General features: G+C 35.1%; 1 protein-coding gene and 1 long non-coding RNA gene across 18 annotated transcripts in view; both read left to right on the top strand.

Annotated features, from left to right (window-relative positions):
* Positions 1-25,341, top strand: part of LOC111050395 (potassium voltage-gated channel protein Shal) — a 517,077-nt gene that overhangs the window by 9,339 nt on the left and 482,397 nt on the right. The window lies entirely within an intron of this gene.
* On the top strand, positions 16,221-16,735 carry LOC120354399. The gene is made up of 2 exons (XR_005572987.1): positions 16,221-16,277; positions 16,544-16,735. It is a non-coding gene; the product is annotated as an uncharacterized LOC120354399 (long non-coding RNA).

The raw sequence follows: 25,341 nt of genomic DNA, 5'->3' as shown, positions 1-25,341 counted from the left end.
TTATAGTTCTATTGTAGCTCTTCTTGTTCAGCAATCTATTAAAAAAAAAAAAAAAAAAAAAATAGCGGCTGTGTGTGTAACTAAGGACTATTGAAAAATTGATAACCTATATTTAGATATGTTTCTTACTCAGGAACAATGCCCTGGGATATTGGTAGGGAGTTTGGAAACACTCTGCATACTTATTTATAGTTTGATGGTGATGCCTGGAACCAGAATTGAATCAAAATCCAGTAAGAGTTACTATCAGTCCGAAGACGTTATTATTCGAAACTCACTTTTCATTCGATTATAAGCAACCGTTTCTCATTCTTTTGGAAATTGTGCTCTACTGTAAACTTTGGGATAGTGTGTATCTTGAACAAGTGCCAAGTAAGGAATTCAGCTTGGATATAAAAACAGACCCCAACGTGAAGCAAGAGATAAATATGATTGAGAGTCGTTCAATCTCACTTTTGTGTTAAGCATAGATGATCGAATCTGAGGTTCATAGATGAATTGAATACTGATCAGCTGATCGTAGTTTTATGTTGCTGTGATGAATCCCGTACCTGATCCCGGGATTTCGGGATTATCAAACTTCAATATAGTTCAATCATAAAACACATGTTTCTTCATTGTTTCAGGTATTTTATCATAAATAATGTTTGATTCATTCAAGATTAGGATGATGTGAAATGAAATTCAGTCAAGATAACTGATGCCAGAAGAGAAAAACCTTTCGAATTTTATCTTGTACCAGAAATTTTATACACAAAATACCAGTAAAAAACTAAATGGGTTCTATAAACTATCAAAAATAAGATTTTACGAAGAATGCCATAGCTCATTAAGTGCATACTGAGAAATTCGTAATAAATATTACGAGCGCCGTCCACCTTGCCGATTTTGATGCTATTGTGCTAAAAAAGTTATACTTTTTTTATCTCAACAGATATTATGACAGAACAATGGAATATAGTTTAGTTGACCCAGTAATAACTAAAATAATATTTCAATAAACACAAATATCCTATTCATCAATGAATATAAATAATTTTGAATCGAAATTGAATAAATGATATTGACGATATCAGCATAGATGGAAGAATACTTTTGATAGTAAGTGGCTTCACTGTCCACCACAAAATTGATATAGCCTACTTTTCTATGAACCAAAAGTCTTAATATGGGTTCTCCCTAGCATTGAGCTTTGAGCATGGTGGAAGGTTCTTTGCCTTGAATTATCATGAATTGACATTTTCAATGAATGAAAAACTTGAGAGTTAATAAATACAATAATTTATATAAAGTAATATTTCATCTCTGTTATTAGTAATCCCGTCAATCTCTGGATTGACAGTAAGTGATCCAGGAATTTCTAGGTATCAGTATACGGCGGGGATCCTGGGATTGACATTCCTGATCATATAATAATATCATGCTCATATATCATGATAATATAGAGCTCATTTATAAGATTCTTATTGTTTTATTTTTCTTACAAGTATATCGGAAAAGTAGACGCCGAAAACTAGAATATAAAACTACGATCAGCTGATGAGTCTTGAAAATCGTGGAGTTTGAGGAAGTTAAGAAATGTTCCAGTTGGAGTTCCAGTTGGTGGCTTGCTAGACCCAATTAAAGCTTTAGACACTATGCCACTTTCAATTATTGATTAAAAACAGCATTGATTTGACGTGGAGATGATGGCGACCCGGTCTCCACTTGCAGCTAGAGAGAAGGCAGCATGTAGCGGGAGGCCTGTGTAGTCTGTACTCTGTAGCCTGTATTGATCGTAAGGCTGCCTGCACGGATGTGTGAGTGTGCCATGGCTCCAATATAAAATGGGGTATGAAGCAAAGCAAAGCAGGCTCCTTGCTGCTTCAGTCCAATTCAAATGATAATTTGAACATGAGAAATTGCTTTCATTCACGTAATACACAAAAATGATTTTCGAGAGTGAGAACCGAAAAAAACAATATTGTATTTTTCCCGCTCATCGGATACCTACTTCAAATTATTTATTAATTCATCTATTCATGCAGATACACATTTCACAATACCATGATCTGGGAGGAACAACAGGCTCAGCCCGAAACTTTTCGATTCCCGAATTTTTATTCACAAAGAGCTGCACTATATCAGTTTGAGGGTAGTTTAAACAGTAGTTCATGAAATAAATGAAACCAAATCTTCACATAGTTTATAGTATTTGGTTTATGCTCAACTTAAACTGTTTTCACTACATCAAGTTGTGTCCAATTTGCGGTCCAAAATATATAAACTGAACATTTTGATTGAATTAGAAATAGCAGATATATCGCACGCAATGTTCAGAAGCGATTGCAACAAAAAAATGTCACTAAAAGCTTGAAAAATATTGAGCTAATCAAAAAAATTTAAGCCGGAAATGAAAACAAAACTATCACAGCTCACTGAATTACAGACATAGTTTGTAGTGAATACGCTCTCGCATGCAATACGTAATGCATAGCATACAAAAGTGTGCTATGTTATTCAAAATTCAGAGACTGTTTTCATTTCTCTAATTCGGAAATCCTGTGGTAAAGGAAATACGTTCACCTTCACTAGAAGAAATCGCTTCTTCAGCTTGTATAGAGTTTAATGCTCAATTCCGAATAGATTTATTTGTTATAAAAAGGGCTCAAAATAAGCAAATACGATATTACTGTGGAAATACTCGAGTTAATGAAAAATAGAATACAAACCATTTTTTCCGAGAATCGATCCATTTTAATGGAATTAAAATACAAACAGTATTTGATTATCGACTTAATTTTTGTTCTAGTATTGAAATGCTAGTATAGAAGACAGAAATAAAATGGCTACAAAATTAAAAATCATATTTGTTCAATACCATCAGTGTGTCTTAAATCCAAATTAGTTGCTAAGAGGACATCTAGCAGCTCGACAATTCATCCCAATGTGTGTCTAATGGAAGTATCCACTGTCAGCTGATATTCTGCTCCTCAATACATTATAAAGAAGAAGGAACACACAAAGAATTCCGTTGTTATTTCCCATGCCTTTCTTATTTTGAAAAACAGAAACAAAAATATTAGCTTCAGAGACAGAAGACACTATGCACACTGTTCGGGATTGATAGATCGCTTAGTTGCTAGATCCTAGATGTCGACTATGCACCTATTAGAGGCCGTATTGATCCTTTATGATGCTATTCATTCATGAACTGTTATAGTTAAATTCTGGCAATAGGCCTAATTAAGTGTGTGCTGTGTTGATGTTGAGACATTTTTCGTTTTCAATTAATCAGTTTGAAATCGGTTTATTCATTCAGAAATATCAGTTATTCAACAGAAGAGAGTACAAGTGATTTGTGTGGAAGCTGTATTTCTGAATATCTGATAGGCTTCACTTGAACAATAGCGCTAATCCTTTGAGTGTTGTTCGATACCGAAGTTTTATTCTTGATTTTAAGCTTCGCTCTGATGATCAACTTCGAATGAAAACGGAAGTAACTTTGTCGGCTGCATTTTTCCCAATCACTCACTCATTTAAGGGGTGAATTTCAAATAAAAAAAGCATCCAATAAATTTACTTTGTGGAGGTTCATTCATTTTTTTGCTGTTTTCCCGCAGAGAAAATACGTCTATTATTTTCACTCTACGTCAATCAACCTGCTATTTGGCCGTGTGAATTCTGCTCGCTCTGTTTTCTGTTTTCAACTTTTATTTCTTTCCTTCTCTCTCACTTTCGACCACTCTCTCCCTCTATCATTCAATAATAATTTTACCAATAAAGAAAAGTTTGGTCGCTGTCATTCAGATCTGTTAAAGTTTGCCATCGCAATGAATTAGGGCGTCAATTACTTCCTCTTTCACCACAATAATTGATTTAACGCTTTATTATTCAATTATTTTTAACGCTTCAATTGTCTCATACATATTTATTCCACTCATAATAATAGTGAGTTAAAGCTTTAGCATGTTAAAAGCTCTTGATGAAATGCAATGATTCGCTGCTAATTAGAAGTTATCACTTCAGAAATTGAAAAGAGAACCTGAAGTAAGAATATCAATTAAGTGTACAACGGTAATAGTGAGAAATAGCATCAAATCATGATAAAAAGAATGATCAATAGTCAAAATCTCTCTCTCTCCCGGCTTGAAAAACATAATTTATCTCATGTTAAAAAATAATTTATTACGAGAGCTTTTTCAATTGAACTGGTCTGATCCAGAGAGTATAGAATGTAATAGTATAGGCTAATAGCTAATAAAATTAGCTGCCTTGCTCATAGCTGCAAAGCGGGAGCGTGCTTGACCACCAATTCTCTGGATAGCAACTTTGCAATAGCCGAATCAAGGCTGCATTAATGGCAAGCGTTCTCATAAATCGTCTATATCTCTAATTCTAATAAGAGTATTGCAACGGAATTGATTTCGATGGCTTCATTACACTATTTTCTACAATAATTAATGGTTCACATCTTTTCATCGTAGCAGCAGCTGTTTGAAAGTTATTGGTGTACAAACTAATCAAGTTTGATATTATTTTTCAATAATATCTATATATTCTGGTCTGATCAAAAGAAAAGTACACAGAACAGACAAAAAAGATGCTTCTCATTACACACTATTTCAGGAAATGCTTTTTGAATTAGAAAATGAACAACCTTTTCAATTCAGCAACTATTTATTTTTCTACAACTTCTAATCATAAGTTCATCTCAAAACGTCTTGAACTGAACTTTTTGATTATTTGTTCATAGTATTACTTTGAATTACTACAAGGCAATCCTTTTTTTATCACATTTCCTACCCTATACCACATACTACTACCACTTTGTCAAGTTTTCAGCTCATCAAGCTTTTAATTAGTCATGTATTCCGTTTGTCAAGTTCACAGTTTAAGTTTTCTGTTCGTCAAGTTTTCAGTTTTCGGTTTCACTCTCACAGAGTAGCTTTTCTAAATGTTTTTCCAATCTTTCTATACGCTAGTTAGTGGATTTCTAACCTCATAAATCAGCAATATAATACTTTGCTTGAGTGGTATTTGATAAAATAGTGTATGCACCTGTTTTATTTGGTTTATAAAACACTCTTGAAATGATTAAGAAACTATCTTGCTTCACTTGCTCGTTTCTTGAATTTCTTACTTGTGCTTTATAGACTCTCATTATAATTCGAATAATGAGTTCGAACTAATGTTTTGAATTTCTCGAGTAATTAGAATATTTATGATCATATCAAATAATCCGATTCTTGGTAAATTAAGAAAATAAAAATTTGAGCATTGTGGTGGAGTTTGTTATAACTGCAACCCACAAATTTAAAGGTCCAAAATCATGACACATTCAACTGAAACAGACAGCATGATTTTTCTACTTGAATTTCAATAGATTTTACATCAATAGAGATGATTCAATTATTCGACTTGATGGATTTCTTCAACCTGTTATGAATTGGATCCCTTACACTCTCATCAAAACTATCTCTCATATTATAATATTAAATTATCCTAATCCTCCTTGCACTTGACATTTTTCCAATATTTTGTGAAATATGTGAATGCTTACCGGTTGTGTAAGTTACAACAAGCTTAGAGTAGGGACAGTATCACTAGTAATACCGGAGACCCTTCATTGGATTTTGCAGATTCGTTTTTAAAGCTGACAATGGCTTCACCGATTCTGTTGATTGCGTACAGACTTTCTAACTCAATTTATTGGATAGATAGCGTTCTTTAGCAGGAGAAAATGCACTGGTTCCATCCAACAGACGCTCATTTTTGTGAATGGGAAACTCCCCTTGAAAAGTGCAAGAGAAGCGATGGTGAATCGCCATGGAAAATGTGTCTCAGGTTTCACTCATGATAATTTTCACTGTTCGTGGAGGTCACGATCAAGTGAAACATTTTCTCAGATTCTCACAAGCTCGATTATCCTGAATAGGAGGCTTTACTTTCGTCATTATATTCATAGAATGGATGAATGTTTCGAAGTGACCGAAGAACCATAAAAGGAAAACATTTCATTATGATATAATTTAGCTACTGTTGATGATTGTAACAGAAATGTCATGATTAAAATCATATAATTTGTTCAAAATGTGTATTATATTCCTATTGGATATATTATTTTATTCAAATAGGGTGAAAAAAGAAATAAAATAAGAACGAAGATAGAGCGATCTGAAGGCGTTTAGCACTGTGCCTGAATATTATGATCTTTTTAAGATTTTATTGGTTTTCAAATTTCTTTTATCTCTTCTCACCTCTCCTTCTGTGATTCATTATTTCTTGATTCGGTAATTTTCATACATTGAATCTTTCTCCTCAGTGAGATTGAGATTGTTCAAAACTCTTTCATCTTGAGGGGAACGTGATTGCTGCCATCTCCTTCTAGCTCTTCGTTTTTTCACAATCATTTCTCTGATTTTTGCGGAGTACTTAATTATAGTGGTTCTCCTATTTGTGAATTATTACACAATGCCGCTTGTTGTATATCAGTAACAAACCCTTCTAACTCACGATAAATAAGTTCTTCCTTCCTTAATTTCAAAGTTTTAAATGTTTCAAAAATTTTTTCAAGGTTTTCCATATCCATCTATTACATATTTTCCGTATGATCAGATAATTGTTTGACCCAATTATTTATGTCAAGGAAAGGGAATGGAAGAAGATCACAGGAAGCGCCAAGATGGCGATCAAAGCTTGAAGCAAAACAAGGAAGCTCCTAAAAATAATGGTGCCCAACAGATGAAAAGAGAAATGAGAAGAATTCTTTATTACAATTAGCTCTAATAGGCCCTATTATTTTTCAATGGATACAGTAGATAAAGAAGAATGTAGATCAATCGGTTATCAATTTGGCTTGGATTTAGATCTATCTGCCACTTCGTCACATCCAACTCCCCAACAGAGAGATAAACCGGTCACCAAGCTACCAAAAATTTCCTTATCAGACACATAAGGATTTCATTGAGTTCTTTGAATTCAAGCTGAATTCTTTTGAATGAAGGATTTAAAACTCAAAAACAATGTTGCTCTTCTTTGACAATGGTGGGATATTCAACTTCTTGTTGCTACAGTCTATGAACAATCTCATACACTTGAGAAAGCTGCTGAAGCACAATTACAGCATTTCAATGAAACATACACGTTACAGGTAATTGATGGAACTATACACAAAGAGAAACTTTCACCTAAACTTTCAAAATAATCAACACTAAATACTAAAAATAACAGAGCATATTCTCCACTGTAGACCACCGCAGGCCTATCAACCTCTCAACTATGAGATTAAGATAATATAGTGTTTTGATTGACACTTTTTTCACAAAAAAATCCACATATTAAGATGCACTTTGCGCTGCATAGTCCAGCGTAAATAAAAAATGAAACGCTGTTTGACCTTATGTCTTGTTGTATGATTCTATTGTATGAATCTATTCATTATATTTTTGTTTTATTACGGTAGAGTCTCGATTATCTGGTCTCCGGTAATCTGATCTTTCGTTTGATATTTTCATTTGAACCGTTTTTTCTATGGTATAATCCAACAGTTTCTCCCAAGTGAACATGCAGATTGATTCCCATAATAGTTTATAATATATTTGACAGTATCAAGTAGCCTAGGATACTGTCAAATATATTCGATAACTTTGCCATAATCATTCTGGTGACTGATTAGGTGACGGAAAATTCTATCTGATAATTGAACGTGTTCTTATTTAGAAAGTTCACAATGTAGTATACATCACATTTTTCATTTTTCAAAGTGTCCATTCGTTTATTTTTCGGCGTGGATCCTATTCCAACACGGCCGGTTCAGGTCAGATAATCGAAACTTTTCACTAAGATACCACTTTAACAGGGTGTTCTGAAAAAGGTGCCCATAAGCCAGATGGTGATTCCTCACATCAAAAGAAGAAAAAAGTCCTAATTAACATTGGTTCGAGAATGCTCAGTTACTAGGTTATACAGAGTGGAATATTTCGTCTGAATTTCAGTTCCCCTGCCCTACGGGTATTTGTTGACTGTTAATTAAGATTTTACATTCAGCGTACTTTATGTACTTTCTTCTTCTGATGTGAAGAATCACCCCCTGGCTTATGGGCACTTTCTTCAGAACGCTCTGCATAGCTATATTCAATGATTTCATTCTGCTCAATGATATCATTCCATTTCAAAATGGCTTAGTGTGCTAAATGCTAAGTGACAGTGACACAAACAAGAATATGTTACTCTACTACATATTCATATTATGAGCATAGTGTTCTCACAAACAATCTGTAAACAACCCTTTGTGTACAGCTCGTATGGATCTAGTTCAAACACACTCACTTACAAGCATCTGGGTGAGGGGAAACGAAATTTCATGGCCAGACGAGCGAAGTGAGTCTGTCTATATTACTGTACTCTATACAGGCTATATTTGCAACTGCATTGATGAGTTTCTCTTGGCAAATTAATATCGGAAATGCTCTGTAGAACGATATTCCTTCTTCTTCTTCCTCTTATTCTTCTTCTTCTTCTTCTTCTTCTTCTTTTTCTTCATCTTCGTCTTCTTTATCTTCCATGGATCCTCGGGGATTAGGGATTCAGAACTAAAAATTAATGATGAAGCTGCATCCTCAAAGATTATTGAGGGTGCAGCGCCCCTGCGCTAAGATTCGAACTGCGCTCAGTCATTTGTTACTTGAACTAAAGGTCTCATGATTGTTGGAGATTTCTAGCCTGGGTAGCGGAAGCAACAAAGTATCAAGTAGTGCTAATGTCAGATTTTGTTGATCAACTAAAGATTGTAAATGACATCATTGTGCTTCAACACATTTTAGATTTCCTTATAACTTTTTAAATCAATTACTCGATGATGTTAGTGAGAGTCAATACTATTCGATTATGCTGACCTTGAGCAATATAAAAATCAGACTCTATGCCTCATACAATGTACAATATGATCATCTCATCTGATCATCTCATGGTACAGTGGATTTCACAAACGTTTTTAGAAGGTGTGGGGAGATGACAACCATTGTAATACACCACCACGATATCAATACAGAGACATAAAAATACTAGCTTCTGACATCGATCAATAAATTTAAAGAAATCCGAAGAATGTGTTTTAAATACACTTCTTACTTTTTAAGTATCTACAGCTACGATACTATCACAGAGCAATGAAAAACGAGTATCATTTTTGCAAAACGTTTTGCTTGTTAATAGCCAGCCTTCCAGCTTGTTGGGCATAGGTCCCCCGCTGGTATGAGTGACAGAGAGGAGTTCAGAGGGTTGAAGAGGAAATAAGAGCGACTGAGAGACCCCGCAGTGTTGCAGGTTGCTGGGGAGAAGTAGTAATGCGGATGCGGACTGCTACAGCTCGGATCAATATTGCAACATTCAAGTCCCCCTCAGACCCCCGAACCCTCCCCCCACAGACCATCGTTGGGGGGGGGGCACAACTGGCGTGATTCTACACTCGTTATGCGATTATCTTGTGACAAGTGCGGCGGCACTCATCGTTGGAAACACTAGTCATGAAAACCAAATAATGTATTCGTGAATTTATTCCAGAATGTATTCTCACCACTCCATAACAAACCTTTCAGTCTTTCAGTGTCAATCAAGATCAATATATGGCACATCAAATTTACGCCAAATAAACCCCCAAAAAAATATATCATTATGGATTTGAATTCTAGATTTGAATAGAATTTTAACCTTAAAATTTTAATTTAACCTTAATATTTTAGTACGGATTTTCTACTTATTACATCAGTTCTAGTATCAAATTTGATTATGAATATGCATGAGTGTTCCAATAACTTTCGATAAGAAATTGTAGTTGAGTAATATAATTCAACCTATATTCTTATCTCTTTTGTATAAGTACTAGATGAAAGAACTTATTTTTGACTTTCAGAGAATGTAGGTAATTAATAATAGTAAACCAATAACTATAAAATTAGTAAAAATATATTTTCCTGAACCAATATATTTTGATGTATGAAAATTCAATGATCAGAGAGAACCCGAGTAAAAACTTATACAAGAATGTTTTCCTCACTAAAAGTGGTATCAGGCCTTTGAATTATAATGGAGAATTATAATTACAAAGAAGAGATCTGTTGAAAGAACTATTTTCGAATTATAACAGAGAAGAGATCTGTTGAAAGTACTCTCGAAAATTACCAAAATTTATTTGAATTATGATAAGAAATAAGTTGCCCCCAACTTATTTCTTATCACACGTATCACACACCAGTGTTATATTAGTGTATCATATTTGTAGGTGTTATAAATTAAAGGTTATAAATTGTTATAATGATTATCATCATTGTATTTATCTAGTATTTGAGTTGTAGTGAAGGTGATGGTCAGGTAGATATGCATACTGAATGAACGACTCATTGAAAAGGAGATGAAGAAAGCGTTCGATAAGAATAAGAACAAAAAGGTGGGGAGAAATAGAATAAGAACAAGAATTTAGTTCCAACAAGAAGCTCAAAAGGAGAAGGAAGAGCTGGAAGTGGTTGATGAGAAGGTGAAAAATAATGATGAAGAAGATGGGGAATGGAAAGGAGAAGGAAAAGGACGCGAAGAAATGGCATGATGAAGATGAGAAGGATCAGGAAGAGGAGGATTAGGAGAAGGTGAGAGAAGAATCCTATTCTACATATTTAAAGATAGTAATTGAGTCTTCAGTATGAGAGCATAAGCTACTGGTTGGATATAAATTGAAAGTTACATTTGTTCCATAAATTTGTTTTATAATTTAATAATTATTCGTAAGCTAATGTATCTTGAAAATCCTTGATTTATTTTGTCATTGAATGTGGTCCTTAAGTAATGTTCACACCAAAATATGTTGTTCTGCAGAGTCTTTGGATGGATTTTTAAAAAGATCTGTCGCCAGTTAGATTATAACTTTCTATATACTTAGTCCAATCCATTACTGATATCTTATCTGCAATCCATTACTAAATTGGTCTAATCAGTTGTTATTGTTTATTGTGTAATGTCTAATCTAGCTTTCCCTAATATTATCTTTCTATGTACTTAGTCCAATCCATTACTGATATCTTATTTGCAATCCATTACTAAATTGGTTTAATCAGTTGTTATTGTTTATTGTGTAATTTCTAATCTAGCTTCCCCCAATGTTATCAATGTAACTGTTTCATATAAATACCGTATTAGAATCAATGTAAAGTAGTCTTAAGCAATATTCTGTATTATGTAGTTGTAGTGTACAGGCTCGGCCTGAATAAAGTCTTTTTAAAAACGCACAGTGTGTTCCTGCACCCTTAACTGCCGGCATAAACAATGCGGGTGTTCTGCATCTGTGTATCTGCCGGCCGACGTTCCAAGAAAACTGCCCGAATCGAGTTTTCGATTCGCTCTGGAAGCGATTTTCTCTAGGCATGCGAGCGGACGTTTTCGATAAAAAACTTAATCAAAAACTCAAATTAGAACTTTGCTGTTGCTGTGTCAATAGCTGTAGTTGGAAGCAGACGAAACACATGTCTCTCATTCCACAAGCCATAAATAATATATATGTTTAATAACTGTTGATATTTTTTCATCCATTTCATGAAATCGACACAATAGTATCGAGAAACATGAAGATTGTATTTCAACTGCTTGATAGGTCAACCAATTACCAATCTCCATCCACACTCCACAACAGTCTTCATGACAAACCTGTAGCTTGGAATTCTCCATTAGCCCTGTACAAACTACTTACCATTAGAACATTGGAAACGAAAATTTTCACTCTCATTTTTTGTCTGTACACTGTAGTTAGTTCATTACATATTCTGATGAGTAGAATAAAATAGAATAGAATACAATTATATTAGTAATTCAATATTTACAAAAAATACATCGACTTTGTCAAAATACGTCTTTTTAAATCACTATTATTCATTAGTCAGTCTTAAAAATACAAAAATAAAATTAACAAGTAATGAAAAGCATAGATCACAAGTTACTCATTATATGATAACAGAAATGGTACCCAGTTTATAGAAAAGAAATAATTTACTGTGTACAAACATTCATTAACTTATACATATTTAATTTTATTTTCAAATTGAGTGAATGCTAGTAACTTTAATTTGTCTGGTGTGGAGTTATATAATTTTATTGACATGAAGTGCAAGTTTCTCTGAGATTTGGAATGGCTATATTGCGGAATTTTAAGTCTACGTCCATTTCGTGTATTTAAATTATGGTGTTGGTTTGTATCATATTTATCCAAATTTTTTGTACATAACATAAAATATTGAAAACATACAGTGATGGCAATGTCAGCAATCCAAGTTCTATGAAATGTGGTCTACAATGAGCATTGAAAGGCAAAACACATATGATTCTAATAGCCTTCTTCTGAAGGACAAAGATTCAATTGGCTTTAATACTATTAACCCAAAGCATAATTCCATATGATGGGAGACTCTGAATGTTTGCTTAATAGATATTCATCAGCACAGGCCTATCAACAGTTACACATAGTCTGCGAAGCATATATAGGCCTTTAGAGAGTTTAACTGACAAGAAATCAATGTGTGCCTCCCATGACAGACATGAATCAATCATAACACCTAGAAACTTTAGTGGTGTAGCATCCTTCTGCTTTCTGAAATTGAAAATTATATCAGAGGTTTTTTCATCATTAAAAGACAGATTATAAGCTGCACACCAGTCCTTTGGAATGAAATAACTATGGTTTCGTTCTCTTTGATCCAAGATCAAACTCGGATGGGCAATTAATTCTTGAGCCAAAATCATCAGCAAAAAGGTAACCATCCAGACTGTTTCCATCCATATTAATCGACAAAACATTTATATAGATATTGAAGAGAATAGGGTCTAAAATGGAGCCCTGAGGCACGCCAAACTCTACCAATCTGCCATTTGTCAAAACCCCATCCTTGTATACAAACTGATTCCTGTCAGTTTGATATGATAAAACAAGTCGCACTGCGCCTGGTGTGAAGCCATAGAAACCCAGTTTATCTCCCAATACCTATGTGGTGCTGAACAGTGTCGAAAGATCTTGAAAAATCGTATGACCTCAGACCCACAGAATCACCCGACTCCATGTTGCTTATAACCGGCACCAAAAATACCAACAATAGGATCATTTGTGCTTCTACCAGCCCTGAGACCAAATTGCTCATGTGTGAATATATTATTGGACTCAAAATAAGATGACATCTGTTCATGAATCAAAGTCTCAAAAACCTTGGAGAAAACAGGTACAATAGCAATTGGTCTGAAGTTACTTTTCTCCTTTCTAGAACCCTTTTTATGTATAGGCAAAACTTTTACATTTTTCAACTTTTCAGGATACATACAACCAGCAATAATACAATCATTAAATAAAAAAGCCAGTACCTCACTTATTTTATCAGCTGCTATTTTAAGAATCTAAGCATTAAATCCATAAATATCCATACACTTACTGTTACTTAAACCTAAAATTGTATGGAAAACTTTTTCAACAGTCACTAGCTTAAAAGAGATATTCACACTTGGTCTTGTCAACTTACTATAATAAAAAGCTGTATTTTCAACACTAACAGGTATATCTTGGCTCAACTGCGAAATATGTTCAACAAAGAAATTGTTAAGGTCTTCAAAGGTTATATCAACAACTTGAGTTTTATTACTACATTTATTTTTTGTGAAACTATTCACAATTTCCATATAGCCCTACTCTTATTAATAGAACTACTTATAATTGCATTATGATACAAAATTCTTGTCTTCGTTATTTCATGCCTGTACAACTTTCTAGATTCTTTATAGAGGGAGAGCAACTCAGGTGTTCTGAAAGTTTTATACAAATGATAAAGGCCATCGCAATTCACCTTCAATGCTTCAAGACTACTATCATACCACTCACTGTTTTGTTTGCAATTATTAGATTTTACAGATTTCAATTGAAAAGAACTATTCACAGCTCTCATGAAAAGTTCGAAAAATCTATTGTATCTATCATTATAATTTAGTGTGCAGTAGACCTCCAGCCAGTTAATGGAATTCAGATAACTGACAAAAATTCTAGCATTATCATCATCAATTAATCTGAACTTATTATTTGCAGTATTTTTAACAATCCTATTATTTAAATTAAGCCTTAAAAGGATTTCATCATGATCAGAAAAAAGATTGTGAATGATTTCAGATGACCATAGACTATTATGAATATTAGTTTTAATGTTATCTATACACGATCCATTTTAAACTCCATCAAGACCAGGTCTCGTAATATCCCTCATTGTTACACTCAAACCATAGCATTCAAACAAGTTTAGTAAGTCGTTTTTAAAACAATCGCGACCTATCAAATTTACATTAAAATCACCAGATTGTAACCATTTTTAAACACAGCACTTAATACATTATAAAAGCACGTTAGAAATCATTAAAATAATTCACACTTCTATTATAGGGCCTATAAACTGACAAAATTATGATTTTATTCCTTATAAGTTCAATTGCGGCAACTTCGCATACCATTTTGATTGACATGTCTCTAATATGATCAAGAGTCCTAAATTCTAGTTGATTATGAACAAAAATTGCTGCCCCACCCCTTGTACGATCTGATCTACAAAAAACAGAGGCAGTTTTAAATCCAGGCAGATATGTAATATCCAAATCAGTATTATTAATCCAATGCTCGGATATCATAAGAATTTATATTGTAATTAGTACAAATTAGAGACAAATAGTCAAACTTATTACAAATACCCTGTACATTCCAGGAAAAACAATTAACTTTTTCGTTGTTATAATCATCATACCTAGTTATATTACATGAACTATTAGCAACAGAATTTGAAATCATAACAATATCAGACCCCCTGTCAATAATATTCGTTTGAGTAGGATTCCTTAATTGTAAATATACAGCAGATATGCTTGAAGCATCTTTGTCATGTGCTACTAATTTAAATGCTCCACTAATGACGAATTTAGAGCAACAGGAGGGTTGTCAAAGTTACTAGAATCGTTAGATCCTGAAGTTTCATCAATTATCAGAAAAGATTGCACATTGCCCTGACTGTCAATAGATTTTCCTGTAGAATGCTTTTCATGACTAAGTGCACGATTAATACTTTTAGGGACAACATAGTTATTCATGTTTGGTTTAACTCTGTCACACTCTCCAATTAATGCAGCTATTTTTTTCCTCAAATTCTATTTTCCTTTTTTATTGATATGCAGTCCATGTTCAGTATAGTTGGAAGGATCAAAATACCATATATATCTATTAAATGGATATTATTTTTATTACACAATGAACGAATTTCATTGTTAAGTGAATCAATCATTTCATTCTCAACCGAATTGAAACTTAAATCATACCTATACGGTACAGATGACAGTATTAAATTACAATTTCCATATAAGTTTACCAGATTACTCAACTTACAAATGTAACTTTCAATATTGCTATTTTTGAACCTGTTAGACACACTATTAGTGCCCGTCATAACTATTACCCAATCGTTTACACCCAGATAATGACGTCTACTACAAGAATGCATTTCATTCGAAATTATTTCAAGTGTTGCTCCTGGTGCAACGTTGCCTCACATGTGTAACCCACCGACAGTCTCACCCAAATCAGATCTCTCATTTTTCTCCCCTGACTATCAGCCCACAAATAGACACTACCCCATGAATTATTCACAATACTTCTTTGAGTTGTTCTATTTTTTCCAGTTACTGAGGCATACGATCTATTTGATATTGGTTTGATCTTGGGACCCAAGCGATTTAGTCTTGAAGCATTTTGAGATATTATGTTTTGAAGAGAAAGATTATATTCTCCCAATGTTTTAATTGAAATTAACATTCTCTTTATTTGATCATTGAAACCTTCAATTTCTAACTTCTGATGTTCAATTTTCTCTTTCAGAGAAAAAGCATTTTCATCAACAAAAAAATTTACAGATGTCTCTATACTACCTAAATCAGTACTTTCAGTACGGTATTGCAAGAAACGTCAACCTGAGATTTTCCACACCTACATTTTACTCTAAAATCATTTAGGCTACTCTCCATGTCAGCAGCACGATCCACAGCGCTGCCTCCCACTCTACTAAACGTTTGTGCTGCCTTAAGGGCACGCCACACCAAGCTCGCTACCGCGGCGCTAGCGAAGTTTTAAAAATCGCTAGCCATGTATTCAGGTTGATCGCGACACCGAGTTCGCTACCGCGGCGGTAGTACGGCGCACTACCACCTACGACCGCCTGCTAGGCGATTCAACAAAAGTTCGCTGAGAGGTACAAAGACCTTAAAGAGATATAGACCCACAATGCCTATGCCTTCCCAATGATAGCTCTTACTTGAAATTGAAGGCCGCCATTGGGGTATTTTAGCACGAGTATTATATCTATATAATTATATTTGTAATACAATAGATCACAAAGGCATTGGTGGCATTGGTATGTAATAATCTTATGGGCTGCCCCCTCAATGGCGGATTTCAATTCCAAGTACGACACTAGCGCTGTATGTGAGTCTATGCATCTTTAAGGTCTTTGGAGAGGTAGTACGGCGGACAAAGCGAGCTCAGTGTGGCGCGCTCAACCTGAATACATGGCAGGCGATTCGAAGAGGTAGCGCAGTGCTGAGTGCTGTAGTCACGCCCTCCCCCCACTACTAGACTCACTACTCGGAGACTACCGCTAGCGGACGTTTTTCGGTGTGGCGTGCTCAGCCGAGAAAACTACCACCAGCGGTACTACTTCGGCGGTACTGGCGAGCTTGGTGTGGCGAGTCCTTTAGATGTGGACAGCACTCCGAAGAAGAGTGCTTCACTTTTAGTTCAGTAGCCGCCGATTTTATCACTCTCAGGCTGTTATCCAATGCAGTCTCCTCCTCCAGCAACGACTCAGAATGCTCGCCATCTGATTTTGCTGATATATCCAAATGCGAAGTCAAATTTTCCGGTAGACTGTTCATTGAATTGTAGGAGTTTCACTTGTGATTGACGAATTTAGTGTTTTTACACTATGAAATCTAGATGCAGAAGGAGGCGTATCCATGACCATTTTCTCGTGATTATGTGTTCCCATTCTACTCTTGAGAATAACAATTTCAGTGTCCGTCCTTACACTAGCATTGCAATTTCTAGCTAAGCATCTCCAAACTTTCACCCGAGGATACAGGTCCCGCTTTTCGGTATTTGAACGAGTAAACTAATTAGTCCAGTCACTATATACATTGGTGCATGCAATTTATATTGTAGCTCTGATTTTTTAATATATTATTTGGGTACATAAGAAAAGTCCAGAACCAATTTCTTCATGCAAAATTTCCTTGTGCTAGATACAGGGTGGCCCAAAAACCTCGTATTTTTGGCTCATTTTCCAGTTTTCAGCTATTTCTGCCAAAAACACGTAATCGGACATAAAAATTTGCCCTCGCCTTTTTTCTAGATTATGAAATTCTGAATAAAATGAAATCATTCGGAATCCTCTATCTCCAATGAGTACTGAGTTATGATTTTTAAAATATGAGTGAAATTTGAAGGAAATATCAATTTTGATGAATTTTAGTTTTTGATCAACAATATCTTCCGATTGTTACCATTTAGATGTATGATTCGAAATCCCTCTGGGCGTATTTTTGTGCTCAACAATCTGAGATCAGGGAGAGCGCTCTATCTCATGAAGAGATACACCAGGTACACCTGACAACAATGCTCCTTGTATTGTGATAAACACCTAATTTCCAGCTTCAACCATCATCACCAACTACATTGACCTCACATTGATATTTCGCACAATGACATGAGTTCATAAGATTATGTTCTATGATAATCACCCGATAGATGCACTTCATTTCAGTGTTTCCTAGAAAAATCAGAACTATAATATAAATATTGCAAGTACACCTCCTTTTTTATGTCTATATTGACTGGACTAAATAGCGCCGGGTTGCCCTTGCTCGTCGTTGTTTTAATCATACTGAATTTCCCAGACTCCGTACTACAGGGAAGAATTCAGTAGCTTCAGATATTTATATTATACAGTTCATAATAGAAATTATACTGTACATTCTTTAACTATACTACGAGATAGAAGAAATAAACAATGCCGTTAGTTACGTTATCAGACGTTCCACGTGGAAGTGACAGGTGGATAAGATAAGGCGGTGCCTTCACCTTCAACTTATCATCAACAGATTAATAGCACAACACGAAAAAGCACAGTCAGCTATCAGCCACGGCAGTGAACGGATGATTTTTGTTTTGAGCTCTGTTATCTGATTTTTCTACTGTGAATTGAGTTGAATCTTGAATCTAACCTTACTATTAATTCTATTCTCTCCCATGTCTTGCTGAATATTCTGTTCATCTATCCAGCCGCTATTACACTCGTGAGATTGTCTGTGATAAAGTCAAATTTCGCATTACTTTGTCGATCAGTTTGTTTTGGCACAAATAATGAGTACGTGCAGTGTTTGTAATCTATCGGTGAATAGAAACGCGAAGGAGAAGATTGTCTGTGAACAGTGCAAGTGCTTATTCCATGGTAAGTGTGTGGGATTGGGGGAAGCAGAAATTGAGGAACTCGCTAACCGTGCATGGTATTGTACTAAATGTTCAACTAAATTGCGTATACAACGAAGTAATTCGGACTCAACACCAGTGAGAGTGAATCCATCTTTAAGTGCAACAAAATCGTTCATTGATCTTGAAACTTTTAATAGATCGATGGAGGAGCTTAAGAAATTAATATCTGATAGTCAAACTAAGCTGAATGAGGACTTATCCAATGCTATACGCGTTTGTACAGAAAAAATTGACAGAACCTGTGAGACGCTGGCGATGCAAGCTGATATGATTAGTGAACAACAGTCCACAATAAAAAAACTTTCTAATGAAAATAGGAAACTGCGTCAAAGGGTAGAGAACATTTCTTATCAGATGGATGATCTGGAGCAGTACTCTAGACGTAATACTGTTGAGATCTACGGAGTTCCATCGGTAGCTGATGAGGATGTTGCTGAAGTTGTTCTTCAGGTGTGTAAAACACTGAATATGGACGTCAACAAGGACTCTATTGATGCGTGTCATCGTCTCCGAAAAAGAGAGAATCGACCAACTGCGGGAATCGCGGTCCGTTTTGTGCGCAGGAGCGATGTTGAAACCCTTCTTCAGAGAAGAAAAATGAAAGGTGATCTGAACACTCAACATATGGGCTTCATCGGTGACGCTAAGCCGGTGTATATTAACAGGTCATTGACAGCCAAAAGGAGGTTACTGTTTGCTAGGGCGAAAAAGGTACAGCGAGCAAAAGGGTTTAAATTCTTCTGGATCGATATGACAGGTAATGTGAAGATGAAGCTTAGTGAGGGTGATAAGGTGATTAGGATTTACTCTGAGAAAGACTTACAGGACATTATGGATGAATAATAGGTAATAAATGGAATACTGATGAATTAGTTTATGAATTATGAACTTACTTCAATATGAACTTCTTTTTTATCATATTTTAATTTTAACTTACCATTATCTATATCTGATCATACCATTATTTATACTTATTTTCTCTATATAGGCTACCCCAAATTACATTTCTTTCAAGTAGGCTTTTTAATTGAAGTCATGTTTGTCTTTGCTGATTTGAATTGCAGGTTTTCTTTATTTATACTTCTTGTTTCAAATTCAGAATTGATTACAGTATTATATTTTTTATGATTATAGATATATGTGTAATGAGTGGTCGGTGCGCATTCTTGGATTGATTCTTCTCCAAGAATTGATAGGATATTTACATTGTTTTTAACCGATTGGTATTAGTTGATTGGGTTTTTGAATGATTATTGCTATGATTTGCACTCATAATTATTACTGACACTAGTAAGTTAGTTGTGGAAATGATCTATTCTACTATGACTAAACATCTTGTAGTCGAAACTATCTGGCAAGTTGATCTCTCTTATCAATGAAGGCAGTACAGTATTGAAATTATCTTGTTAATGTGTATATCTGTACAGTTCCACGGTACAACGCATTCTACTGAATTGACTATATACACTGTTATTCTGTTTTAAAAGCAGTTTTATCTTTTCAACTGATAGTCCTATAGCTTTCTGAATTCCGCAACCGATCCATTTGTTTATTATGCTTTCTTCCTTCATTTCTGCCAAGCCCAATCAAGTAAGTGAAATCTCTCACTAAAATAATATCTCACTAAATAAATGATAATTTAAAGAAGTTTACATTGCTTTATGTGGAATCATATAATTAGTTGTTATCACCCAATTACCATGCATGCTGACATGATGGTTGGCTGGTAATGTATAAATTAAATACTGTTACGATTATTTTTCAAGCTTATCATGTCTAAGATTAGAGAAAACTGATATTATGTACTTATATTCCTGACTGTAACTGAATTATTCTATTTGATGAGCGGCTGGTAAGATGATCTTACGATTCTCAATTTCTCAATGAACTATTGCATTAATTCCTTGAAAGTTTATTATCAAAATGTAAGGGGTCTCAGAACGAAGACTCATGGTTTCCTTCAATCGGTGCTTGCCTGTGATTATGATATGATTTTGATAACGGAAACTTGGCTTAATTCTAGTTTTGTTGATTCTGAACTTTTTGATGAGAGATACACTGTTTATCGTAGAGACAGACCTGGTAGCGACTCTTGTCGTGGTGGAGGTGTGCTGATTGCCGTTCGTAGGGACATACCCTCGGAGGAATGTTTTGATATTAATTCGTCTCATAATCTCAGAAATTCAGAGAATCTGATGATTCGTATTCTATTACCCACTTGTCCTATATATATTAACATTGTCTACTTTTGTAATAATGCTCTCATAGGTGACTTTGAATCATATTTTGATCACATCGAATCATACTCTCATATAATTAAAGATAAATTGTTCATAGCTGGTGATTTCAACTTACCTGAAATAACTGACAAGGATTTTGATTTAATGAATGGCACTATGTGTGCAAAAAAGTTAAACAATTTCTCAGGATTTTTCGATCTTCAATCTTATAATAATGTTAAAAATGCCAATGGCCGTACACTTGATTTGGTAATGTCTAGTATGCAGATTGAAGGGCTCAAACATGAGTCTTTGCCTTTGGTCCATGAAGATGTTGAACATCACCCAGCTCTGAGCATGGAATTGCTGACGGGTGTCCAGTTGAGTCGGGGGAGTCATCAGCATCAATCTGATGGGGAGTTGAAGTATGATTTCAGGAGAGCGGACTATCTTTCTCTTTACAATATCCTTAGAGATTATAATTGGCAGGTTCTTTATAGTATTAAAGATGTTGATTCAGCGGTAGATCTTTTTTATTCAATCATTTATTCATGTTTTGATCTCACCATCCCAAAAAAACGTGTCAATGCAATTAACTCGAAGTATCCTCCTTGGTTTAATCGGAATATCATACAGATGATTAAGAGGAAAAACAAACTCGCACGGAAGAAAAATTTTTCGGCCTATCATAGAAATCGGTTCAACGATATTAGAAGAGAGCTGAAGAATCTTATATCCCGTTCTCATGATGAGTATATGACTAGGGTACAGAGGAATATCAAGGGTGAGTCGAAGGAGTTCTGGAAGTTTGTGAATAGTAAGCGAGAGGCTAAGGGGATCTGTCAGAGAATGGAGCTCGGTGATAGGGCCTTTGTGGGATCTGAATTGCCCGATGGTTTTGCTGAGTACTTCAAGTCGGTTTATACTCCAATTACTTGCACCTTTAGTGATAACGTGAATCAGATTAGTGAGGAAAATGGAATTAGAAGGGATTTGGCTTCCAGTTCATTAGCTGTTTCATCAGTTTCTGTTGAGAGCATAAGGAGGGCAATTAACAGAATGAAGCCACTCACTACTCCTGGTGAGGATGAGGTTCCTGCATTCATAGTGAAAGGTTGCAGAGATGTGTTGGTTGACCCATTGAAATATATATTCGATTTATCTTTGGCGAAAGGTTTATTTCCTACAAGGTGGAAGATTTCCAAGGTAATACCCATTTTCAAGTCTGGCAGAAAGGATCTAATTGATAACTATCGTCCGATCTCCCTGCTTTCAGTCTTCGCAAAGGTTTTTGAGCGTGTTTTGTATGGTGAGATTTTGTGTTACTCCCGTCCTCTGATATCGGACTGTCAACATGGGTTTCTCCCTGGAAGGTCTGTGGTCACCAATTTGATGGAGTTCACTATGGATGTTTCGAGGGTAATGGATTCTGGAGGTGAGGTTGATGTCATTTACACAGACTATGCAAAAGCATTTGATCGTGTTGATCAGGGAGCACTGTTGAGGAGACTTGATGATTTGGGTTTTTGTGTGCAACTTGTGAATCTTTTCAGAAGTTACTTATTCCATCGTACCAATTATGTTATGGTCAGGTGTTCTAGATCAACTCCCTTTTTCAGCACTTCAGGAGTTCCACAGGGGAGTGTACTCGGTCCTCTTTTGTTCCTTCTATTGATCAATGAACTGCCTCTCCAGTTAAAGAAAGCAAAATGTTTGATCTTTGCTGATGATGTAAAGCTCTACATGGAGATTACTAACTCCAATGATTGTAATTTGTTGCAGCAAGATCTTGACAGATTGGCTAGATGGTCTTCTATCAATGGACTTGACTTGAATGTTAGGAAGTGTAAGTGTATCTCATTCTCTAGAAAAAATTTGAAGATGAACTTTTCTTATGAAGTACATGGTATGAATCTGGATAGAGTCGATACATGTAAGGATTTGGGTGTAATCTTTGATAGCTGTCTCAGGTTCTCAGTGCACATGGACTATAGCATAGCTAGAGCCAATAAAATGCTAGGTTTTGTTATGAGGAATACAGCTAACTTCAATAACCTTGATGCAATATGTACTGTTTATGTGTCATTGGTCCGGAGTGTGTTGAATATTGCTCTGTGATTTGGAACCCTTATACTGATTTGTGTACTCATGGTCTTGAGGTAGTTCAGAATAAGTTTTTGAGGTTTCTCTATTACAAGCGCTTCGGCCAATCCTGTCCTTTGGGTTTTCCTACAGACCGTTTGAGAAGTACCTTTCACTTTGTATCATTGAGATTACGACGGGAGAGAGACTCATTGATTTTCGTGCATGGTCTGTTAAGGGGTCGATTTTCTTCTCCTTCGCTGCTCTCATTGATCAGGTTCCATGTTCCTGCGTTCAATTCCAGAGATCATCCTACCTTTGATATTATCAGATGTAGAACGGTCAGTGGTTACAATGCTCCCCTGTTTAGGTCTCTTCGATTATATAATAGGCTTAATAATGCATTAGATTTTTTTGATTCAGACAGTGTGTTCAGGCGGGACTTGAATAAGATTTATGTTTGTTGAGTTTTGTCTTTTTTTTTCTTTCCTATGTATTACATAATTTATTAGTGTTTTTATTTATAAGTTTTATATTTGCAAAGTTTCCATAATTCTCTTTTCTTTATTTCTTTTTTCTTTTCTTCTTGAATTTTTCAGTATTAGTTACATACTTAGTTCTTCTTCTTTTATCTGTTATACTATGAGTTTCATATTTGCAAGGTTTTCTATTATTTTTTGTTGTATTTTGTTTTCTCTAAAACTCAATAGTATATTAGTTAAGTTATTCTATTTTCATTTTAATGTATTGTATTTTCAAATTGTATTATGCTCAATGTGTGTTATGAGGGCAATAATGGGATTCAGCTCCTGGTGCCCTCAAATATGTAAATTTAAAAAAAAAAAAAAAAAAAAAAAAACAGCGATAGAACAGCTGGCTCATTCCCGCGTGAAAAAGTTTCTCCAACAATTGGACACTCGCACAGTTGATATTGGGGTTACCTTAACTTGACAATATCATCAAAACAATAAATAGATGTCAATTTTGTAGACTATACACTCAGTGACTCGCCAGATTCACACCTTTACGTAATAACTCAACTTGAAACACTTTAGTCATGAAAAACTACTAAAACTTCAAAAAATAATAGACGATTTCTCTAACAACCAACACAGGCAGATCAGGCCTGCCAACCTCCTGGTTGATGTCATCCGAAATGAGCAAAAATTCACAATTATTGAAATCTGATGTAGTATATACGTTTGACATTCACATCTATTTCGAAGCGTCTAGATTGTTTGTGCGTTTTTGAACGCATACAATGAGAGCGCAATTTCTTTTCGTTTCTTGTTTGTATCGATACTTCTGGTATCTCTCATACCGTTGATTTCAGTAACTACTATCGCCTTTTCCAGTATCGTTAATATTTTTCACTCTCGTTGAAAGTGCATGATCGATTATTATATCAAGTGCTTGACGAACAAAGTGACTGCTCTCTATATATACTGTACACAGAAATACACGAGTCAATAGAGGCGACTTGCGATCTATTTCCATAAGGCTTCTTTCTTTTGATATCAAGAATGGCTCCGCCTGACCATTGGCTGGCATTTTGCAGTTGTTCATTCAAGCATTGGGCGTTGATGGAGTCAAGGCAACAGGTCAACTTCCAGTTGCCACTTCATCAAAAAGCTCTCCTCCTTACTAAGAAGGAGAATTTCGAAAATTCAGTGGTGTTCGGGAGACAGTGTGACACTGAATGGATTTGGTGGTGAGAGATTTATTCAGCAGTGAGTATAGAATGTATTTTATACTCACTTCGTTCCAGTTACTTTAGAATTAGAACGATTCTCGTAGGTAGCTGATTACAAGAGTTGTAGCATTTTTTCAACTAAAATGTCTGTTTGAAAATTCGAATTTAGTCTATTTCGTAATGATTTTGGTAAATTTACATTCGCATATATAACAAGGAGTACTTTTGTGAAGAAATTCGAATATTATCATATATTATTATATTACATATTAGCAATGCTTCAACCATTACTTTATTGAAAACTGTTGAAAATCAGATGATGGTTGAAAGATGTCGGCTTCACACTCAGCCGCTGTTTTTATTTACTAGCTAATGCCAAAACAAGTCAAAAGTCAATTCGGAGAATACTTTCTAGCTGATTGCAATTCGATATTTTCGCTTTGGTATGGTGAGACTTGTGTCAAAAACGTAATAAATCAGTATGCGCGCTTGTTGTTTGTTGTTCAATTGAGTCTGAAGAGCAGAAGAAGGCTGTAATCTGTGATGGGTAGCATGAGCATGAGATGACTAGCATTGGATGGTTAGAGAGAATCGTATTTCTGCGAGAATCTGGCTTCTATCCAGCATCTTTCAAAATTAGAACACAGCGATGTGGTCACACTGAAATACTCTTCTACATTACACTCGTTGTTACGTATGTAACGTAAAGTAAACATGACAATGCTCCGATCAAAATGTTGCGGAGGTCTTGCCTGATGAGGTGAGTGATACGG

This window comes from Nilaparvata lugens, chromosome X, assembly GCF_014356525.2.
Source record: "Nilaparvata lugens isolate BPH chromosome X, ASM1435652v1, whole genome shotgun sequence".
NCBI lineage: Eukaryota > Metazoa > Arthropoda > Insecta > Hemiptera > Delphacidae > Nilaparvata > Nilaparvata lugens.
Note: the sequence above shows the minus strand (reverse complement) of the source record. Positions and strands in the feature narration are given on the sequence as shown.